This window comes from Opisthocomus hoazin, chromosome 1 (assembly GCF_030867145.1).
Source record: "Opisthocomus hoazin isolate bOpiHoa1 chromosome 1, bOpiHoa1.hap1, whole genome shotgun sequence".
Lineage (NCBI taxonomy): Eukaryota > Metazoa > Chordata > Aves > Opisthocomiformes > Opisthocomidae > Opisthocomus > Opisthocomus hoazin.
The window spans coordinates 25,077,375-25,101,490 of NC_134414.1; the positions used below are offsets into that span (position 1 = coordinate 25,077,375).

A 24,116-nucleotide genomic window follows, 5' to 3' on the forward strand; every position below is an offset into this window, starting at 1 on the left:
AGCTGAACTGAGCCACTAATTTGGGTCTGTCCTTTATCCAGCCAACAGTGTTTCTGAAACTTAAGAAAGTCTGATAAGTTTGCGATCTGAACCCTACTTTTAAATATATTTGAAGCTCATCAGCAGGTTAAAAACTGCCTGAGGAGACAGAAATAACACGAGAAGGTATCGACAAAGGAACAACATGCTCGCAAGAACTTCCTTAAACAGTCACGCTAAAAAGCTCACTTTAGGTAATTAGCTAAGAAATTTTATGTTGTATTCCTTGAATGTCACTACATTTAATAAAGGAAATACCTAGAAAATTGCAATTAAAGAGGTAACGGTATTTAGTCTGTTTGACATTTGTCAAATTTCTAAAAGTAAATACTCTAGTTTTAACCTTCCAGACTTGTTTGTCATAGATAATCTTCTGGTAGCATGTTCAAACCTTCTTCTAACTCCTTCAGCTTTGCTGAGTCAGAGTCCGTCCTTCCACACGCGCATACTATTTAGCGAAGCACGGGTGCAGCACACTGAAGAGTCTGTCTGAGAACAGGATTAACTTCCTGGGCTGGAGACCAACAATTACCCAAATCGTGTCTTAATCTGAATTATTATTTTTTTAGAGGCCAGGAAGTGTATATAGTATTCAGGTGCCATCACACCAAGGTTTAGTAAAATGACGCAAGGCAAAATTTATCAGCAGGACCGCCATGAGAAAGAAGGTGAATTGCTCTTCTGACTATAAACTGGAATGCTTTCCAGTTTCTCACAATATTTGTAGAAAAACAAGCCAAAATGTTTCCTCAAAGTTACAAACCAAAGCTTCAGTAGATTAGTCCTTCCTATATAAAAGGTTTTTCTACAATCCTAATAAAACAAAATGTCATCCAAATTTCCGTTTAAAAAAATGTGCTTTTGAAGTAGCATTCCTGGCTATTTTTCTAGCTTTTTCGTTTCTTGAGAGGATTAATACTATTTGCCACTGAGAATGCTTGAAAAGGTGTACATGAGAACAAATTCATAGCACTTTCATAGGTATTTCTGAAAAACTGAGCTACATACTGTGTTTTTTACAGGCTAGTAGTTTGACTCCAGATGAGTAACAAAGGCTGCAGTGAACCGAGAGGCAGCACGGCATTACATGTTATGGTTGACCAAGTACAGTAAATTATGAAGAGAACTCCTCCAAGAATAAATTCTATATTGGTATATGCATGAGATTTTTAATAGTGATTTGACAATGGTCATCACACTAGTCATCACACCGCAACAAAAATGAAATGCTTGTTTGAGAAGCTCAAAGTCTCTAACTTGAAAGAGGTTTAATGCGCATGTGACAAGGAATGAGAAGGATTATTCCAAGTGTAATACAGGTGGGAAAGGATTACAAAAAATGTGACATGGGAGAAAGAATATAGAGTTTTAATGATGGAGGAACACCCCCATCCAGCTTTTAAAAGGTAGTGACATATCGCTTAGCTCTCTCGGAATGGCAAAGGGCACATTTGTGTAATAAAGTCACTCACTTAAATCTGAAAAGTCTGAATGAGAAGCATTCTTTCAACTTAGTTTAGAAATCCTCTCTTCCACTCCTACAACTCTGTTATTTCTTTCATGGTTCTTTTATAAATACTTTCTAAAAGTCTATTTTGAAGTAGTGATTTTTTTTAAAAGGTATTCTTCAAAGGGAGTACAAAAAAGAGCCAAAAAGAATAATTTCAGAAAAACATAAAAGCATTTGCCCTACTTCAACAGCTGTTGGGCAAGATGGCAAAGGAAGAAACTCTCCAATACATACTCTAAATTAATGAGCGACCAAATTTAATTATTAAGATGCAAGATTATTGAAGTAAGAGATCCCTTTGCTTTAAATGACAGTGTCTTTTCCAGGCTGCAGTACACAGCTAATGCTCCAGTTCTGCAATTTGCACCTTCCTTTAACATCCCAGGCAAAGACTCTTCTGCAAGCAATTAACCTCCGAGGAATCTTTACACACTGACAGGTCCCACAGGGGGAATTCATCCGAGTCATATATCTACTGAAGTTAAAGGCAACTCCCCCACCGACTTCGTTGGGAGCAGCATTAAGATTTCAGTTTGTTCAGTTTAGAAATGAGGGAAGAGTGGTATGTTTGTGTATGCACGCTCAGACTAACATGGGCTGCTAATTATTTTCATCTGTGTTATAGAGAAAGTCCGTGAAATTAATGTGGGACTTTTCTATTTGTGTACATCTGCAACCAAATTAGCAATAATAAATTAAAAGGGATTTTCCAAATCCAGGACCTTTGTTGTCTTGGCACTGAAAATGAATCATGTTGCTAAGGAAAACACTCAAAGGGCAGCTTGGGTTAAATTGCTGTGTTAACTTCTTAATTTGCCCAGTGAAAGTCATTGTTGCGCTTATGTAGGAAGCCGGTATGCTGCTTTCGAAAGGCCAGTTCCTGTTGCATTTGCTTTGCTGCTGCTCAAGGCAATTACTGACCCAAGTGAGAAAAGTTTATCACAATTTGGTCTAAATCACAACGCACAACAAACTGGTTTTCCCTCTAATCTTCTTTTACATGTGCTTTGCTGAGGTTGCTTCGCTGAGCTTGCTCGGCTCTGTTAAACACAGAGACCTAATTTAGGGAGAACACAATAGCCCGATGGAGTCACGCCATCAATGAAAAATGACCCTTGTGTACCAGGTTACCATTATCCCATCTCCGAGTTGCTCTTACTCACCCACCTACACCACTACAGCTGCATGCAACTTAATGATGGCTTCAGCCTTTCAGGCTGCTAGAATGCTATTTATAACCCCACGGGGTCCGACTGCGATGCTATTCTTTCTCCCCATCCTCAAGAGGCTTTATTCAGACAGCATGACATGAAGAGATGGCTGGTACTACAGAAGAGCAGTTTCCAATAAACAGATCATTGTGTTGAAACATAAAGAAGACTTCCAGTTACCAATTACGAAAGCTGAATTCCACCTTTATTTTGTGTCTCACAAGAAGTAGGAAGGAAAAGGACCATGGGGATGTAGACAGAAATAAGAAGAAAAACAGTTTAGTAAAAAAATTTTTTTTTCTATACCTTATATTTTTTGTTTTTACTTTTTCTTGAAAAAAGTTATATTAGATTATCTGTTAGATGGATGTACATTAAAGTGATATGGACCAGGTGGGAGGAAAAGGTACAGTCTCAGAAAAAGAGCTGGGATTGTCCCACTCTGCAGCCATTTGCTTTCTCATCCTTCTCTGCTCTACCTGCCATCTCTTCCTATGTCACACCCCTCGCTGCAGCGTCTGATGGCACTACAGCCATCTGTATTTATTTTCCTTGCTCAAAATAATAGCATGTAAAAGTGACTATTAAGAACTCTTCTTTATCAACCTTCCTCTCCCCACCTACTTAATTACCCTGCCATCCTGTCCTCTCTATTCAAAACTGTCCTTCCAAAATTACCTGATGATATGAAGGTGCCTTGTTATGCAACCAGGAGGGCAAAATAAATCAATGGAAGAATAAATACATAGAGAAAGGGCCTTGAGGAGTTTGAGAGCTGAGGACCACCTGCAGTGGGATTTGCACCGCTCGGGCCAGGGGCTGGAGTGACCATGAGGATCTGGCACATGTCATTCATTTTTGCGTGTGAGCCGTAGCAAGGGGCTGTGCGTGCGTTCGTTTGCTTTCAGAGCGATGGTGTTTCTCCCTGGGCTTTGCAAGGAAGCACAAGCGCACTCAACCCTTGCTTAAATCATTCAGCTGTGCTGAAGGGAGCAGGGATACAGCAACACCGCAGAGGGACTGTGTCCATCAGATATTAGAAAAGATGGAAATGCTCTAAAAGTGAAGCAGGTAGTGGACTTCATTAGGAATGATTCTAAATCAGTAGAAATTATGTGACGTTATATACGATCAGCTTGCTTCTGATGCCTATTATAATAAAATAACAGGTCTCAGCAGAACGATTGGCCCAGCGTGATGCAACAGAAATAGCCAACTGGTGATAGTGCAGCTGTGCACCTGAGTTAACTCCATGCTGGCTAGGGCAAAAAGCCCTGAACAATTACAGCTTTTGATATGTTTATAAGGTCAGAACAGCAAATATCTCACTACGATTAAAAAAAGGAGAGGTAGCATTTGTGGGGGAGGCATCAGGGTTTGTTGTTACTCTGTGGAGGCCTCTAGGCGGTTGTGATTCACATGCTTTAAGAACCACACAGGTTTTTTTTCGGTGAGTATCAATACTTTTCTTTGTTTAGTCTCTTTATACAATGGCAAACTTGCTGTCTTTGTTACAGTCTGAACTAAATTAACATTCATGGGCACATTTCTTGTGCCAGAAGGTTGAATTACCATCTCCATCATGTTTCTCTTTCTTTTTTTGAAAAAACCCAAAAGAAATCTTGCTAATCCTACCTCTAGTTTGTAAATAACTTCTACTTTTTGTTTGAATTTACTCTCTCAAAAATCCTGTGGAACGGAAAAGCTAGAAAAAAACAATTTGAACAAAGTGGATACCAATGAAGTGCTACAACAACATTTATGTACTGGTTCTTTTCAACAAAATGTGTGCTCCGAATTTAGCCTGCCTGAAAAATTCAAAGCAATGATAAGCCTTTAACTAATAGTCGTCCCTCTCTTTCTCTGGTGTTGTAGTAACTACCTACCTCCTGCTTTATTAACACTAAAATCAAGAGTATTTTTTCAAAATGTGGATGATCAAATTTAAGCAAACTGTCTATTTTGGCAGGAAAAGAAGTTACCTGAATTTAAAGATGCAGATACAATACTGCTCACTGAAAAAGTTATTTGTCTAGATATGGAATCAGACACTTACAAATTTATAAATTTTGGGCTAGCTTACTGGTCCTGTTAAAAACAGCCATACATAGTAAATCAGGTCTTTTATCAGTGGGATAATCAAGTAAATCTCTTGCAGCGTGATGTTATTTGTAATATTATAATTGTTTCTAGGTAGCAATGCATATAATGCCTATTGACTGCCTCTAAAAGGTACTGCAGCTGCACAAGTTAGTCATACTTTGGTGGGAAATCAGAGGAATATTGTTAAAGATCAGAACACTGGAATCGTGCAACTGTCTTCCTATTAGAACAGTATAGAAGAAAACCTAAATTATTTAGCCTGAGGTGGCATGAGTTCTGTATATCTAAGGTACCAAATAGCACAATTGTCTGAAATAAGGGAGACTGAAACCAGTGCCCTAAAAGACCCTTAAGGCTCATACACACATATTGCTGTGAGTAGAGGTTAAACAACTCTAGATTTTACCAACCCTGAAAGTAACAGTAAATAATCTGAAAAAGATGAAACCCCCATCTAAGGCAGCAAAGATATCCTTATTGCTGAGGCCTGGGAAGAGGGATTCTGGATTTTGTTTCTCTCTGACCTTGGCCATGCAGCATACTTTTGTCAGCTTAAGTGCCATATGTGTAAAACAAGTGATGATAGGAGTAGTACCTTATAACCTATGGGCCTGCAAGGACAAATCCATCAATGCTTCTCTGGCACTTTGATGCTTATGGTGATGAGAGCTATAAAAAGTGTACACATGAGAAGATAATCCATTATCTACCCATGGAGAGGACAAACCCTAAAGTCCAGTTTTTTGAAAGGAGTTCAGACTAAAGTGGCTGTTTCAAGACTGAATTGCCTATTTTGATGATGGTCCATTAATCTTCTAAATGGGAGTTTGCAGATCTGACTAATAATTTATGTCTTGTGAGAGCACAGGGTAGCTCTGAACCTGAAAGATTCCTTGCTAGAGAAGTTAATTTACATTGGTGAGCTCTCTTTGCCTAAACATTGCAAACAGTAAAATGAATGCCTCTGTTTCTGTCAGTCACACTGTCCTTTTTAAAAAGACCTGGTGAAAATTTAGGTTAAGAAAATCTAATGAGAAAAACCTCAGCAGCCATTCCCTCAACACGCTGGGGTACATAATTAAAACACTAAGCTGGAGATGTGAGCCATGTTTCCAGCTCCAGTATGAAACGGAGGCAGTTTGCACCAACTCTGTCCTAGGGTTGTCTTTTGTCTAAGCAATACTAAATCTCTTCCCACCTCTTGCTTTTCATGACACGATTTCAACAAACTTTCTGTGCTAGGACTGGAACAGCTGCTTTACTCCCTCCTGTTGCCACACACTACCCCTGAGATGCTGTCGCTCTCCACAGACCTCCTGCTGCTGTTCACATCATCTCCTTCATCTACCTGGTCTCTACAGATGAAGGTAGAAGTGATGGCTAGAGCCAACCTAAGAGCATGCCACCACCCAGAAGGAGAGACGCCACCCTTCTGCTTCTTCCTGCCATGCTGTGAGTTGAACCAGGTCCCCCCGCTGCACCAGAGCTGTTGCTGGGCAGGAGGTGGAAGGAAGCATCCAAGGGCAGGGAGGAAAGCGGAGGAGAGCGAGTGGAAACTCCTCCTTCCACAAGCAACGGGACTCCTGAAACAGCTCCAGACTTGGAATTTGTCTCAGGAGCTGCTCAGGAGTGCTGTGGATTGAAAAGGGCTGGGGGAATGTGGAAGCGCCCTCAGCTTATTCCCCGCGTGTTGTGTTTCAAAGCCGTGGGGTGTGGGATGTGTGGGTGTGAGGTGGCTGCGCTGGTGGTGGTGCTGGGTGGGTGTCTGCAGCCAAAAGAGACACAAAGAAACACAAATTCTGTGGCAACATCCCAAACAGGAAATATTTTTAAGTGTGTTCTCCAAAAAAGCAGGAAAATACTTTCTCCAGAAAATGCTTAATTGAATTTCTTATGCAGTGCTGTTGTGCCAAATTCAGAGATTAAAATCAGTCATTAAGGCAAACAGTGGTCTTAGTCTGCTTTACCTTCAAGCTCTGATTCAGTTTCAACTCCAGCTTCACCACAAAAATAATGCAATATAGTCTCAGTGCAAGGACACTGGGAGTGCTCTATACCTCAAAAACTACCGTTCATAAAATCACTTTGCAAAGAAGCCGTCTAATTCTTTTTCTGACACAGCAAAAATTTTGGCAGGCCAGTCTATTCCTTATTAGTTATTCAGTCTCATTGGTAGGACAAACAACGTGCAGAGCCTGACCTTTAGCGTTCTGCTGAAATCAGTTGGTTTAAAACCTGTTCTCACCAGTCTCTGGGGCAGCAGGGGCCGGGGCCTCGCTGGCCGCGCTTGCAGCCCCGCCATATGCAGCATATGTTCGGCTGAGCCACTGGTGACACCCCCTGTCAGCAGCTGGTAATTTTCCGAGCAGGGACAAGATTTACATGAAAGCTTTAACTCTGAAAGTCCTGAAGAGCCTCAAATACATTCCACAATAATTGTTTTAACCAAAGAGTCAGAGGTGCACCTTGATAACAAGCCAATTTCAGCTGACTGTAGTATCAGCTTTACAATTCACTGTACCCGGCCAAGAGAAGATGCTTAATTTATCAGAAATCCTGCTATCATTCATCAGATAAACAGCTCCCGTTCCGTGTTCAGCCCTCAGAGTTACACGTATTCCTGCCTGAGAAACACTGAAATAACATCCATCCTGCTCCATGCACAATATTCTGTATCTTGATTTTCCAACACTTAAGCAAAATGCATCATACAAACACTTGGAAATGATTCAGAATTGACTATTACATTTTGCATTGTTCTGAAGTCTAAAAAAAGGGGGACAGAGGGAGTTCAGGCTCTCCAGAGAAATAAACCCTTCCTAAGGTTTCCAATAAGACACAGCAACTTCTACTAAATCATTCAATATCCTAATGAAGCCTAGTCTCTTTTCTCACCAGTCTTACTTCTCTCATTGCTTAGCTACAACACTGTTACTAGTAGAAACCAACATGCAATTTTTAGCCAAATCTCATTTTACTGGAACCTCTAAGCTTTTGAGACATTATTATTCCAGCTTTAACCTGGTATTAAGTGAGAGGAGAGTGAAATCCAGGCTTTACAGCAGTATTAAACAGCTTTGCTAACACGTAGTGATGAAAGGGAATTAGCATACAACCAGCCCCAACCTCATTTCCCCTAAACCAGGAGCTATTTTCCCAGGGAGGATATTGAGTACTTGTGACCACTTTCTGCTGCAGTATTCTTACATGGGATCACGTGGTGCCTTCATCCTACACCGAAAGTTTTGGAAAATACTTTGCTGGCATCAGCAGTCCACTTATGTTCCCATAAACTTCTACCTATTTCCACACTTTCTTTTAATGGGTAAACAGCTCTTAAGTTCTTAGTGTGGCTAACTTAGCTAATTGTGCTTAAAGGTACACAGAAACCTCTCTCATTTACTCAAGACTCTGAAAAGCTCAGTTCTGTTTGGGTTTTTTGCTTCTTCCCCAGAAAAGCAATACAGCCAACTTGACGGCCATTACTCTGAGAAAACTGCCGGTCAGCAAGTTGCTTGATCCACACTCCACTTATGTGCCAGTTCCATACCCTGATTTCAGTTAGAATACACCGCTAGAGCTGTGATCTTGCCAACATTTGACTGGTGGGATTCTCTGCTATTGCATGCTTCAAATCACACCAGTCTCGCGATAATCCACATGTAAATGTGTGCGCAACTGGTAGTTAACTTGTTGGAGTGAGGGCAAAGGCCAGCTGTGTAATTGTTTATTTTTAAAAGACACAGTTATTAACACACAGGTGTATTTGAATTAAAGTGAGATTCCTCCAGCAGTCCCTAGAACAAAACTGTGCCTTGGTCTTTGGCTAACCTTAAGTAGAAGTCTGAAAGCAAAATTCAGGTTTAGCTTTTAGTTCCTCATTACTACTATTCGCAGGTGACACCAGGACTGAAATCAAAGAGCACCTCCTTGCTTGCCCAGCATGGCAGGGTCTTGAACAGGGCAGGCAGGGGCTGCCTTTTGGAAGTAATTTTCCTTGCTGGTGGATGGAATTAAACCCCGTTACTTAAAGGTTTCAGGTCCTGCCTTTTTTCCTTGCAAACCATGGAAGATTATGGTCTTCCTCTGCACACAAAACAGTGAGAATAACTCTAGAAGCAGCATGTTACAGCACTTTTTCTGTGCCAAAGCCATCTGAATTTGCAACACACCAATGCCAGACTCTCCTCCTGAAACAAGCTTCAGAGAAAGAGTAATAATTACTACTGTAGTTTGCACAGGCTACACCACCTCTTGGTCTCACTAGGATACATTTGGCCAGTCAGTATTTCTCCTGGCTTCCCAAAATGTAAGCAATGGATGGGCTGAGTACCCTTTGGTAAAGCCTACCTTTCCAAGTGCCTGGCCCGCGGGACGGACTGGGCTGCAGCCCAGTGCCATCGGTGACAGCGCACTGACACAGGCAGCGCCAGCAGCTCGGCTCTGCGGCTGGGTGGCTTCTGCCCGAGGTGGCTCCCGAGAGCTGGGGTGATGCGGGGAATCTGCCCCCCGATGCCACTGCTGGCGGGATCCCCCTGAAGCCGCAGCGCACAAAGCGCCCCGTTGCGCAGTGCATGAGCGCAGCGATGAGTAATGCCCAAATGGCTTTGCTAGATTGCACAGATTTTCTGCAGCTCTAAGAATGCACATATGCTTTAGCAGAGGGGCAAAGCACGCTGCAGCCAACACACAAAAGATTAAGTATTAGTCTCAGTCATGGTTTTGCACTTAACTGGAACAACTAATAAAGCCATAATAGTAAAATGTAATTACCACCATACATACCTAAATGTTTGTGTCTTCCAGCAGCCATTAACTATGAGATCTGTTGTTCTGGAAAAGATTTGATCTAAATGTATGAAAATCCATTGCATAAAATATTGCCCATTTACAGTATGAACCTTGTTCCAGAAAACCTGTTTGGTTTTTGAAAGAGCCCGTTGTTGCCCAGATTAAGGGCTCAGTCCTGCAAGGTGCTGAGCACTCTGTAAGCCCTTAAACGCTGCTGGGAAGGAAAGGGACTTGGCGTGATCCAGAAGCAGTCACTGCCTTGTGGGATCGAGTCTTAAGTTAATATATAACAAACAGCTGCACAGCGGTGTGTGAAATCAGCAAGTTAAACATACACTTAAAATAACTGTAACGACAGAGAAGCAAGCATATTTACAGGCGCGTTTCATTAAAATCTTTGTGCTGAATAGTCTCATATGCAGCATTTCTAGATATTTACCATATGAAAGCAAAGGTTTGAGGAGTGTTCTGGTGAAAGTAAAATTAAGCAGCCAAGGCAGAAATAACCAAAAGTTTCAACCAAAGACTTCTAGTTAAATATTGTGCAAACTGTGAGTTGGTTATTATCAGCTGGAATCTACCCTGAGCAAGCTGCACCTGACAGCGTGGACAAAACGAATGACCCAGAATGGCACATGCTAATTACACATCCGCAAAAATGAAAACAACAATGAACCTCAAAACTTTACACCCAGCTCCAGTATTTGCAGGTGTCAGCAGCAGGACCAAATGCCAAAATAATACCTGGTCATACCTGGTCATTTACTGTAACAAATGAAAGAGGCAGAAATCAAAGGTATAATTATGACTTGGAGAGCTGCAAAGCGCCAGAGGAAGCTAACTGGGTGTGCAGAAGGCACTGCAGGAGGGGAGCTGAGTTATCCCGGCAGCACAACACCACAGTGTGGAAAACCAGGTACACACCTGCCACAGAGATGGGACCTGCGCTTCCCAGCTTTTGCTGCCTGGTGTACAACTGCACTCCACCAGAGACCCCATTTATCCCGCATCACGTACAGAAATGTAGAATGCTCCTGGCTTTGTGCTCTCCAGTCACAATGACCTGTACAGCTCCCTCCTATACATCCCTATGAAGACAAAATAATGTATAACAGAAGGTCTGCTAGAATGTGATTCGATCTTCTCTTTTCCTCCCTAGAAGAAACAGAAACTTCCAACTGCCATTTTCTTCTGGGTTAGAGTAGCAAGACGTGGAGAATAACTGCAATCATGCATACACGAGAATGCTAATTCAAACAGAAATTAATTTCTGTCTTACATTTCTCCGAGTTATTCTGTGAATAATCACAAGGAGAATTTTTAATGGCAATATTACATTCATTTCTTAAAAGTAGAAATGCCAACAGATTTCCTTAATAATAGATTTACACATCCATGATAATTGTCAAAACCTAATTAATAATTTATAATGAAGTATGAGGCTTCATGTATGTCTCATGCAATAATTTGCAAATCAGACTTTATTGAATTCCCAATTATTAGTTACATTCATTTTAGCTGAAAGCTCTGCTGGAAGCTCAGTACCAAGAAAATTAACTATATGAGAGTATAAAGGCAGAACTACAACTCCCCAGTGTCTGACTCATGCTCGAAGCCTTCAGTGAAAAGGAGAAACCAAGCTCCTCACTGACATACTCTTCTCATGCAAGGCTGGGCTTTTACCATTTTGAGCCTTTCAAGTCAGATACAAGGTCCACTGATGTTAAGGGGACTTTCCTCTGCTTCTATTAAGCTTTAAGTAAAGGTTACCAGAAAGGCTAAGTCCAAGTAATTTTCTTCATCTCAAATGACTCACCAGGGTGCTCATCTAGGATGTTGTCATATGAATGTTGATTTTTGGTCACGGTCGTGGGATGGGGAGGAGGTGAAGAAAATACCACATCTTGCTTTGTGGTTTGAAATTTTAGGGGAAGCTGAAATGCAAATAATACTCCATGGCACAGGTCGATCTCCAGGTGCTTCACAAATGCAAAAAGTAGGACTGGGATTCAGATCACACAGGAAAAATAAAAATAAGTATCAACAAAGACACAAATGTGATAAATGCCTTTTCTTGCAGTTTCTGGTATTCCTGCCCACGAAAGCTTGCCTGTGCTTAGGATATCAAATGCTGTTGTAGAAGACAGAATGAAGTTCAGAGAGCTATACAACACTTAACTTTCTGGCAAGACTAGCAGCAAAGTCCAGGCCAGTTTTGGCAACTCAGTAACTGAAATGTCCTGCTTAGAGGACAACAGGTCATTATATTTGTATCTGAATTGTACCTGCAATCTCAGAATCTCCAAGTACTTTACAAACTTGATGAAGTTAAACCTTTCATGTGTACGAAGCCTGTTACAGTATTTTCATTTTTTTTCCAGAAATTTCCTTTAAATTTTAGGTATTTCAGATTTCGATCTGATGATTTGAGATGCTGACATCCAAAATGTGAAATAGTCAAAATACAAAAGCAGTGTTCAGTTTTTGGTGAAGAATATCATGGAGAATAATCTCCAGAACAAAGAATAATCAACAGAGCAAGCTTGTATAAAAAATTTATTTAATGTAAATCTCCAGAATTGATTAGGACAGAAGCAACCAAAACAGCAAAAGAAACCTTCAGAAGGGCAGTAATCAGCCAGTCAGAACAGCCTAGTTCAAAATTACCAGGAAATCAGAACGACCCAGGCCTAATGACCTCATGTTTAGAGATGCAATACTGTACTGTATTACTTCCATTCTATGCTGTTGTATCCAGGTTTGCACTATAAACTACGAAAGCATATTTTTCAAAAATCAGTGGGATTTTAAGGGCTTATGTTACCTACACAAGTCAAAACAGAAATGGGGCAAATACATCTCAATGGAAAGTACATTCTTTGTCCCAAAACGATTTTTATGATCTGAAATTGTGACAAAGAGGTTTCAGATCACTACCAAGAGGATTATAAATATCTGACTTACTAAGACCTAAGCACAGAAACTGAACACATGCCCAACTGGGTGAAGTCTAGCAGAGTTATATGTTAGACATGAGTACCTGCTGGGTTGAAGTTGAAAGGGACCTCTGGAGATCATTCAGTCCAATCCCCCTTGCAGAAAGGCCGCCTCTGGAGATCATCTAGTCTAAGCCCCTGCTTAAAGCAGTGTCAGCTAGAGCAGGTTGCTCAGAGCTGTGTCCTGTCAGGTTTCAGACTTTTTTGGAGTCTCCAAGGATGGAGACTCCACAACCTCTCTGGGCAGCCTGTTCCAGTGTCTAACCACTGTCATCATGAAACACATTTCTTCCGCTGCTTGAATGAAATTTCCTGTATTTCAGTTTGTGCCCATTGCCTCTTGTCTTTCTACTGGATACCACTGAGAAGAGTCTGGCTTCATCCTCTTTATCCTCTTTACCCCTTCATTCCCACCAGGTTATTCATACACATTAAGAAGATCCCTCTGAGCATTCTCTTCTCCAGGATTAACAGTCCCAGCTCTTTCAGCCTGTCATCATATATCAGATGCTTTAGTTGGTGTATCAGGTACTCATCCTGTTTTGTATCCCCTGCAAACTTCCTGAGGGTGCACTCTGTCCCATCATCCAGATCATTAATGAAGATCTTAAACAGTATTGGCCCCAGTACTGACGTCTGAGGTACACGTCTAATGACTGGCTTCCAGATGGACTTCATGCCATTGATCATATAAGTCTTAGAACCAAGCAGTGCAGCTATCCAATTATGTAGTCCGTACTTCATCAGTTTGTCTACAAGTGTGTTATCAGAGACAATGTCAAAAGTCTTGCTAAAATCCACTGCTCTCCCCTTGTCCACTGAGCTGGTCATTTTGTTGTAGAAGGCTATCAAGTTGATGAGGCATGATTTCACCTTCGTAAATCCGTGTTGACTACTCCAAATCACTTTCTTGTCCTTCATATGTTTGGAAATGGCGTCCCTGAAGATTTGATCCACCTCCTTCCTGGGTACTGAGCTGAGGCTGATTAGCCTGTACTTCCCCAGATACTCCTTGCTGCTTTTCTTGAAGATCGGAGAGACATTTGCTTTCTTCAGAAACCTCCCCTAAACACCAGAGCCTTTCAAAGATCATCATGACTCGCCTTGCAAAGACATCGGTGAGCTCCCTCAACCCTTTTAGGTGTATCTCATCAAGTCACATGGACTTGTGCATTCAGCTTCATTTAAATGTTCCCTGAACTGGTCCTTGCTGAGAGGAAGTCTGCCTTTCTCCATGTGGTCCCACTCAGGGCCTGGGATTGCTGAAGGATGGTATTACCAGTAAAGACCAAGGTGAAGAAAGCACTGAGTAACCTCAGCGTTTTCCTCGCCCTTTGTCTACAGGTCCCCTGTCACATTCAGCAGTAGGCTCACATTAGCTCTAGTCATCTTTTACACTTGTTGAAGCCTTCTTTGTTGTCCTCTGTGTTCTTCACTAGATTCAGTTCCCAATGGGCTTTGCCTTTCCTAACCCCATCCCTGCATGCTTGGACAGTGTCTACCTCTTGGTAGTGTGTTGACCTTGGCTGGCTGACAGATGTCCACCCAGCCACTCTCTCACTACCTCTCTTTAACATGACAAGGGGAGAAAATAAGATGGAAAAACTTCTAGGTCAAGATAAAGACAGGGAGATCACTTACCAGTTACTGTCATGGGCAAAACAGACTCCACTTAGGGGAGATGAATTCAATTTATTCCAGTTAAAATAGGTTTGGATAGTGAAAAACAAAGACAATTTAAAACAATACCTTCCCCCCACCCCTCCCTTTTTTCTGGGCTCAGCTTCATTCCCCACTCTTCTACCCCACCCTGCCCAAGTGATGCAGGTGAGTGGGAGGTTGTGGCAGTTCTGACCAGTCCATTGCAGTTTGTCTCTGCTGCTCCTTCCTCCTCACGTTTTTCTGCTGCTCCAGAGTGGGTCCTTTCCATGGGCTTCAGTCCTTCAAGAACTCTTCCAGCATGGGTGCTTTCCATCGGCTTGAGTTCTTCAGGATCAGCCTGCTCCAGCATAGCTTCTCCATGGGCTGCAGTTCTTGTTAGGAGAACCTGCTCCTGTGTGGGCTCTCAAAGGGCTGCAGCTCCTTCAGGAAATATCCACTTGCTCCAGGGTGGTCCTCTCCATGGTCTGCAGTGTGGATGCCTGCTCCACCATGGGCTCTCAAAGGGCTGCAGGGGAATGTCTGCTCTGGCACTGCCTCCCCCTCCTTCTTCTCTCATTGTGAGGGTTGTTTCTCACACCTTTTTCCCTCACCGCCTGTGCAGTATTTTGCCCCTTTCTTAAATACGTTTTCCCAGGGGCACTACCAGCTTCCCTGATGAGCTTATCTGTGTCCTGCAGTGGGTCCAGTGTGGAACCGGCTGGAACTGTCTGTGTCTGGCATGGGGCAGCCTCAGCCTCTCTTCACAGAGGCCGCCCTGCAACCCCCCACTGCCAAAATCCTGCCATGTAAATCCAATGCACTCTTGTGTGCTTCCATTTGATGTTTGAGTTTGTTCAGGAGCTCCTTGTTCATGCATGCAGGTGTCCTGCTATCTTTGCTTGATTTTGTTGGATTTGCTTGATTTTGTTGGACTGGGTCATTCTTGAGCTTGGAGGAAGAGGTGATTCTTGAAAGTCAACCAGCTCTCTTCTCTCCAGGGTGTTCTCCCCTAGGATTGTTCCAAGTAGATTCCTGAAGAGGCCAAAGTCTGCTCTCTCAAAGCCTAGGGGTGTGATCCTGCTATTTGTCCTGTTTCCTCTTCTCAGGATCTTGCACTCCATCACTATTGGTCACTGTAGCCAAAGCTGCTCCCAGCCTTCACATCCTCAACCAGATCCTTCTTGTTTGTAAGTGTAAGGAGGTCCAACAGATTGCCCTTTGTCATTGGCTTCTCGGTCACCAATGTTAGGAAGTTATCTTCAACGCACTTCAGAAACCTCCTGGATTGCTTGTGCCCTGCTGTGTTGTCCCTCTGCCAGATAAGTTCCCCATGACAACGAGGTTTTCAATCATGTGATGGTTTAGCATCTAGTAAAATTCATACTATTATTTTTTACAGCCACTGTTAGCAGTCTCAACCAAAGCAAAGAAGGCTTAAGAAGGCTTGGACACTAACCACGCTGCAGACACTAACCACATTGCTAGGAGTAATATGTTCATGACGGTGATCTGAGTTTAGGCATGTTAATAAAACAACGCATGTTTCCCACACTTTCAGGGGTGTTCATCCACTACTTTTCATTAGCTCAAAATTCAGTTGAAAATACAGAAAAATCGAACAACAGTTCACTTACCATCAGTTCATGCCAAATCTTTTACTATAGTCAGAACACAGAAAAACAACAAAGAAAAAAATTGGAAAAGAAGAAAAAAGTAGGCACATCTGCATGTTGCTGTATCAATTACATAAAGACATCTCAATGTTAACAACTCCACAAAATACAAAGCAAGCCCTGTAAGCAGGGCAATACTCCCTGCAAATATTGAGGTTAGCAATTGCAAATTAATCCAGACACAGCACCATTCATAAGTCCAGTTCATCATCAGGTTATACATGGCAATTAGGCCTGGACAGTAGATGCAGAGGCTAGCAGATTAACAACCGCCACTTGAAAAGATGTTTTAAGTTATCCTGGTTTATTTTTAACAATATTTTAAAGCCTTTGGTAAGATTAATTCCTCAGCCCAAGAGCTGAGTACCTCACTGCTGCTAAGGTAAACTAACGTACTGATCAAGTCCTCAGCACAGGAATATTCTCTGTAGGACTTGGGAGTGACACTGGTTTGATATTGGTTTTGTCAGTACACAAAAACCACCGCTGTCCTTTGCCATGAAAGTTTCTTTGCAACAAGATGAAAAAGTTCCTACAATTTTCTCTCTCTCTCTTTCTCTTTCTCATGCCATCATGCATAAAGCACGCAACAGATAGCATCCATAAAAGCAAAACCTGTTTATACATACTGTTCAGTAATAAGAGCCTGTTTCATAAGGAAGACTGTAAAACCTTCATGAAGGACATTATCTCTTCAGTACTATCAGTGGTGAGTAAAGGAGTTTCTAGCACCGACTGTAATGTGCAGCTGATAAAATACAAAAAATGTAGCTGTTTTAAAAGAAACCAGATGAGATGTCAATATTTAAAACAAAATCAGGTACACTAAAAATAAACAGTGAAAGATCCAGGACAAAATTTTGAGCCAGATTTCTTAATCTCATTCTCAAAGGAAAGTTGCTAGTTAGGACCTGCTGCATTAGATTGGACCAAAAAGCCATCTAACCAACTGTCTTGTCTCCAAGTGGCTTAAGGAGGGACAAGAAACAAAATAAATGCAGAAAAAATTTCCCTCTATTTTACTTTCCCATCTTTTGGCAATCTAAATTTTGGAGTCTTCCTAAATCAGAGGCTGCACGCAGAATACACTAGTTGCTAGTTCTGTTGGGGTACTCTTCCATGAATTTTCCTGTTTCCCTTCTATTTTCACTAATTCTTTGGCTTCCACATCTTCATATTTCACTGAATGCCCATGATTAATTGGTACCCTGGGTGACATGTATGCACTTTGGTTTGATTTTAATCTCCTGCCCAGGTGATACTGTCTCTGTTTGAAAACCTAGTCACGCCAGAGGGTGCTGAGAGCTGGGTGCCTACAGCCCACAGACATGGGTGTTGAAAGAGGTGAAGTAACAAACAGGAAGGATGGGTTTCCAGGAGAGAATGAGAAAGGGGAACGCATTTGGCAAGAGCACATACAGGCAGATATGCAAGTTAAGTTTCTGGACTATTGCCCAAATATTTAAGTGATGGTCACACTTGCTTCTTGTACCATTAGGAGGCAGTTCCTTGTTTTTAACAATCGTAATGACTGTAATACATAAATCATAAATAAATAATTCATTCCTTAAAAGCATGCTGTTCTTGATTTTTTTTTCCTAGCTTCTCCATGTGCTACTCATATTTTATGCTGTCATTCAGATTTTAAGTAACATATTTAACTCACTCAACTTTTTTACAAGCTGAAAAGTCAGAGCCCTACTGATGAATGCCACCCGTTCCCCAAAATCCACCATTCCTCTCTCAGCAGCCAGTGCACCAGGAAGTATCGGGTTCCATGTTAACCTTGTCTCTGGTGTGTTACACAAGTGTGTAACAGCGAGGTATTTAGCCAACTTGGCTATTTTCTTCCCGGGTAGCTAAGCTGTTCCATCAGTAACGTAAAAACGTTTTAACAACACAGCAACAAATCACCCAGCGTGCCAAGGAGCCACGGAGCCCTCGGTTCATTGTTGGGAGGTTACTTTTAATTACAAGGTCCTGATTAACACACTGGAACGAGGCAATAGCTTACTTCAAATGGTTCCAAATGGTTCGAAACCATTGTACTTAAAAATGCTGACCCTTGTCATAAGCAAGGACAACAGGTGACAAAGAGAAAAAGAAAATGGATTCGGCTCTGAGTGAATATGAAGTCTTATTACAGGACTTTACAGAAATGCAGTAATCTATAAAAGCCAACTTTCAAACGTTAATTCTGTAGTATCATAAACAGCCAAACTCTTCCCATTAGTCATCCCATTCCCAAATTGATGGTATCAGACAGGAACTTAATTTTAACTAAGGTTTCGGTACAAGACTTGTCTTGAAAACCTTTGCATTGATTTTATTCTTCTACTTGGTGCAACCTAACATATAATCATTACTATTATTATTCTTGTTGTTGTTGTTATTATTATTATTAATGTTTGAATCTGGTTTATTTATTCTGTTAACCGGTTGAACCATTTTACTCATGGGGTTTGCCCAGGGACAGTGTTACATACTTCTTAGAAAAAGCATTCTAGTTGTAATTCAGTCTCTGCAACAGTATTAATGCAGGGACAGATCCTGGCTTTATTTGAAGCTCTTAGCTTCAGTCCTTGGATATGCAAGTAGAACATGAAATTACCATAATTAAAAGCTAGTAGAAAATACAAGAGAATAAGGAAGTACTCTCCTCATCATAGAAATGCTAAGCATGGTAGAAATGAATCCAGACTCTTTTGTAGAGAAGTTTCCTTCATCAGAAAGAAGGAAACATCTGACGAAGTACATGGGTTAAGCTCAGCAGCTGCTGCAGTGTCTCTGTCCTGCCTTAGGCGGGTAGCTGGGTGATTTGTTGAACATCTGAGCTTTGAACATTACAACAGGCTCTTATTATCTACTGCCACACGTGCATAAAAGCCTTCTTTATTTTCTCATCATAGGAAATGGAGGACACAGGAAAGAGAAGAGCTTCAGAATATATAAGCTGAGCTGGGAAGTTTAATCTAGAGCCTTAGAATAGAAGAAAATAAAAACCACTGGAATGATTAATTTATGAAATACTGTACTCCTTAGTTTAATCAGGAAAACAAATGAAGAAAGCTGACCCAGACAAAGAATGAATTACTTATTAAGTCTAATAGGATGCAGCTGATGCCTGGTAGGCAAATCAAGGTCACTTTTTTGCTAGAGTTCAGTCGCCTAGTCCCATAGGATGGTTTGGGTGAATGAAAGAAATGAGTTGGCTTATTATGAGACAGCTGGTTCTGGCACACCAAATTAATTCTTACTTGATGCTACCTGTGCACACAGCAGTTGGAAAAGTGGCCGCCAAAATGCAGTGCTGGTTGCCAGCAGCATATGTAAGGTGAGCCCTGTGTAGAAGCAAAGTGAAGTTATAGTGTAAACTGGTCTTGAATTTGTTTAACATAATTAATCAAATTCAGGATGTTTTCAGGAAGCATAAAGCATTTGCATACCATAAAGAAATATGACAAAATATAAAAATGCCAAAAATGACATTCTGACTTTCTATGAACAATCCAGGATATGATCAAAGACTCTTCCCTTGATGGCAGCAGCAGCAGCAGTCCCATGGACTCTGTTACGACCACAGGTCAGACAATTTCCAACTGACTCTCAGATATGGAGGAAATACGTAACACAGAGAAAGAGATCTCAGACACGAGCGATACTGTCTGAGTGTTAATCTCTCTCACCTACTATGCTGGTTTTGACTGGGATGGAGTTGATTTTTTCCATAGTAGCTAGTATGAGGCTGTGTTTTGGATTTGTGCTGAAAACAGTGTTGATAATACAGGGAGGTTTTCATTAATGCTGAGCAGCGCTTACACAGAGTCAAGGCCTTCTCTGCTCCTCACACCACCCCACCAGCAAGTAGTCTGGGAGTGCACAGGTTGGGAGGGGACACAGCTAGAACAGCGGACCCCACCTGACCAAAGAGTTATTCATACCATATGACATCGTGCTCAGCATATAAAGCTGGGGAAAGAAGAAGGAAGGGGGGGAGCTGTTGGAGTGATGGTCTTTGTCTTCCTGAGTAACTATTACGCGTGATGGAGCCCTGCTTTCCTGGAGATGGCTGAACACCTGCCTGCCGATGGGAAGTGGTGAATGATTCCTTATTTTGCTTTTGTGGCTTTCGCTTTATCTATTAAACTGTCTTTATCTCAACCCATGACTTTTCTTACTTTTACTCTTCCGATTCTCTCCCCCATCCTACCCAGGGGGAGAGAGCAAGCGGCTGTGTGGTGCTTAGTTGCTGTCTGGGGTTAAACCACAACATCTGCTCTTGCTCAGAGCCAACAGGCAGCTTGGAGGAAGCTGTAGGGATTAGCAGGGACTGAATTTGCTCCTGATTGGGCCCAGGATGAATGTGCCGCTGGCATGGTAGATACCAGCCTTTCCCTGCAGTTTTTGTATGCTGACTACCCCTCATCTCTTCACCTGAACCTCAGACTCAATTACTTCAGCAGTTTGTAGTAGAAAAGCTATGCAGATCTGTTAGAAAGCATAAAATAAGCAGGTAACGCTGAATACATTTGTCAAAATACGTGAAGCAAATGTATTTGTGATGAAATTTCATTGATTTATCAGTTTCTATAAAGACCGTTAGGACATAGATTTGCAAGAGACTGTGTGCAAGGACCAACTCCTTGCAATATCAAGGCCATGATATACCAAATATGTGTCAAGCGTGTGAATGAATTTGCGCATTCTCACTGTTCAATTCACTTTCTACTTCCCAAATGCACATTTCTGCGCATGCTTATGAGGGTGGTATAGTCTCCAGTTCTCTGGTGACTTCTTTAATGCCATGCAAAAAGTGGTGCTCTGTTTAATGATACTTTGACATGAATGTGTCTCTAAGGGAAGGAAAAAATACTTTATTTAATCTGTTTTTTATTAGTAACACTTTGCATTCTGGTTCTAATTTATCTAAACCTAGTAATTACTTCTCTGTAAATAATAATTATTTCTCTGTAAATCATAGAGAGCATTAAATACACTATGTCACAGTGCCTTGATAAAGCAGGTTTGGGAACTCGAAAATATGGCAATATCTTCCAGAAGAGGATAAAAGCTCAGCTCTCTCTGTCATATCGCTTGTGATTTTTGGATAGTTTCCACTTGCAGCCTATACATTTAGCTCTCAATAGTCATGTTTTTCCCTTCCTGGGATTTCATTGTCTTCTACAACTTTTCATTTATGTTGCCAAACTTGGCTTTCACATATCCCACTCCGTTAGAAAGTAATTTGCTGCTGCCATCCTCATAACAGTGCAGCGTGGTCTGCATAGAGAACAAAACATACTCTGGATTCCCACTTGCAGTAGATGGATAGAAATACTTTTCATTGCCGTCTAACATAAGACTGTTAGACCCAATGGCTAATCAAACCAGGCTCTTCAGTACAGTTGTGTCTCCATTTATGGTCACCCTACTTAGATTCAAAAGATTCTCGTAAAACATATCCAAAATTTATTCCAATTCAATATCAAAGGTTGCTATGGAACCTGTGGTGAGAGCAATACCAAGAAACTTTACTGGTTCAAAGATTAAGTGTCCTGAATGGACATCTTAGACAAAGATGAATTTTTATAAACTTTTTGGTGTTTTTCATTAGCAAGAGGTATAACATTCTTCTTCCCTTCCAGTTTCCCACCACAGAGACAAAGAAGAGGAAGAGACGGGGAAATTTTAAATGATTTAACATCTCAGACATATAATTCTTTCTAATGATATAGGTGTTTTCCTTGTTAATTTGGCACTGTGTGCCAGCAGTGTAAGTACATACTGATTTAGGAGACTGTTTGTTCAACAGACTGGCTGTTGAAATTTGCATTCCAATATCGCTTGGAGCTGGCTTAAAATTGTGTGACAAGTAACTCTTCTTATCACAATAACGCATCATATTATGTGTTAGCATGGCTGCATGTAAAGACAATTTTGGGAGCGAAAGTAAGCCATGTTTTGTTTTCCTGTTGAACCACTGTTGTATTTGACTGATATGAATTGGGGGTTCAGTCCTATAAACCGTTTTCATTCTCTTTAAAATAATCTAGTTAGTACGAGTGGAACAACTCCTCCAGGAGCACATACCTACGTACAGTGTTAATACTCTGAGAACAACAGCAAAACCAAATTCTCAAAAGACCAAAGAATACAAAGGACCATCTCTGTCCCAGAACACAGTATTAACCAAAATTAGACATTTCATGTGCATTAGCAAGGATGATTACTGAGTGTTTCAAATACAGACTGACACCATGTGACTGAAGAATAGAAAATGTGATGCTTATATTTAAAAAAGAGGGGGAGGTTTGCCCGAGCAGTGAAGTGACTCTTTAGTCTGACTCTGAACTTGAGACAATTTTACAGTCAAATCTGAAGGCAAGATTGGCTGGGAGAAAGCTGGAGAGCTTTGCCCCAAGTGAAGAGGAATCATGTATCATAAAGAAGTAGATGACGGCAGACAGGAGCAGTGGCTGTGCACAGTGAAAAGAGGAAAGTTGTGCAATTTCAGGGATCAACTAGGGATCCAGGAGGAGGAAAAAGTGATGTGATGGTGTTCATGAATGTAGCAGGAAGGGCAAACAGGAGGCCTGAGGAGATCCCGCACTGTACATGTAATTACGCAGCCCTTTGCCTCTGCAGGGACGTTGGGCTGCAGTCCCCTGAGTGACGGTGACCCCTTCTCCCTGTCTTGCAGTTTAAAAGCTCTGTTCTGTAAGGAGCTACACACCAGGAGTCAGTAACAGAAAACACATTTTTTTTATATAGAAAAAAGCATTGTAGAGATAATGTATTGTAAGACATAGACAGTTGACCTGACTGCCTGCTTCTTCGTGGTACCTACTGACGGGAGCTCACCATCTTTTGCTCTTTTTTTATTCTCTGTGGACTTTTTTCCCTAGGGAACATCCAGTCATTCATCACCACTAGATACCTCTTCTCCAGAGAAAGACTTTAAACTGTTTTCTGCACTATAGCTTCTCAGTCTGGCATTCTCATCTGAGGGGAGATCCCCAGAGCTAACAGATTTCCTTCTGTTGTTTGTTTCTTTGGGTGGGGTTTTTTTTCAGTTGTTTTTTTGGGGGGGGGGGAGGGGGCCAAATTGTTGGGGTTTTTTTTCCCTCATTATCATTACGGCTCTGCTGATGGCCCAGAGAATCAGTTTGGCCTGTCTTTTTCCCCAGGGTTCATGGGCAAATGTTGTAAATGCAGACCAAAAGCCCAAAAAAGCTTCTGCTGTTCCATGCTCCACCTTGCCCAGCACAGAGCCACTGACCTGGGCACTCTTCATGCCCCGAGATCTATAGTGACTCCTCTCCTTATGCACATATGGCTTAACACGTAGGAGCTATTAAAACTCTGCCTGTGGGGAATTTGTATAAGCAAGACTTACAACCAATATGACATAATACCCTTCACATTCTCATTACCTACCTAGGACATCTACCTGGTGTTCATCATTGAAATCATATATGTGTGTTTGCACTCATGTGTATATAATTATCCATCACAGCATTCTTAGGTTATTATAGTGTAAGACCTAATTATGCATGACATGAGCCAGGTTCACTCCTTGACTCCACGCTTGTCCCAGTGTTTTGCAATTCAACAAAATTCTAGGGGAGAACTGTCTTTCAGGGAAAAAAAAATCTGTATTGTTTTACTAAATGAAGCCAGCTACTAAAGCTCTACACAGAATGATAAACCTGTCACAACTAGAAATAAAATAGCAGATTAGAATGCGTGTGGTTTTTCTTTTTGCTTTACTTTACTAATTGGTCAGTTGTACCAGGTATTTTGCTTGAGACTAACTCAGACCAAGAAGACACAAAATAACATTTCAATGGTTCAGGTTGTGCAATTTGGGCTACTAGTTTTACATGGTGGATATTTACATGGTCTTGGCCAGGCTTTGAACATATTGCCTTATAAAACTGGAGGCTTCTCTTTGTGCTGCCGCAACAGTGCAAGGCGCACACTGATTCCCTTAAAGACGGGGTTGCTTTTGCACGTTGCAGGAAAGGGTCTTCAGCCTGCCCCTGCTAAATCGATTCATTACACAACTGCCATTCAAAAGCTGTCCACGCTCCACAGAGCACGTGAAGATAACTGCCACAGGAACTCACCCACAGCTGTAATTCTCATCTGG

General features: G+C 41.5%; 1 protein-coding gene across 4 annotated transcripts in view; it reads right to left on the reverse strand.

Annotated features, from left to right (window-relative positions):
* The window catches only part of SPATA13 (spermatogenesis associated 13), a 163,141-nt gene that overhangs the window by 52,616 nt on the left and 86,409 nt on the right, over positions 1-24,116 (reverse strand). Inside the window, exon 1 of one of the 4 annotated variants that reach the window (XM_075419401.1) lies at positions 9,649-9,851. The exons of the other annotated variants lie outside the window; for them this stretch is intronic. The gene's annotated coding sequence lies outside the window, so the exon portion shown is untranslated. Of the gene's footprint in view, positions 1-9,648; positions 9,852-24,116 lie in introns of those variants that run through there. 4 annotated transcript variants of the gene reach the window in all.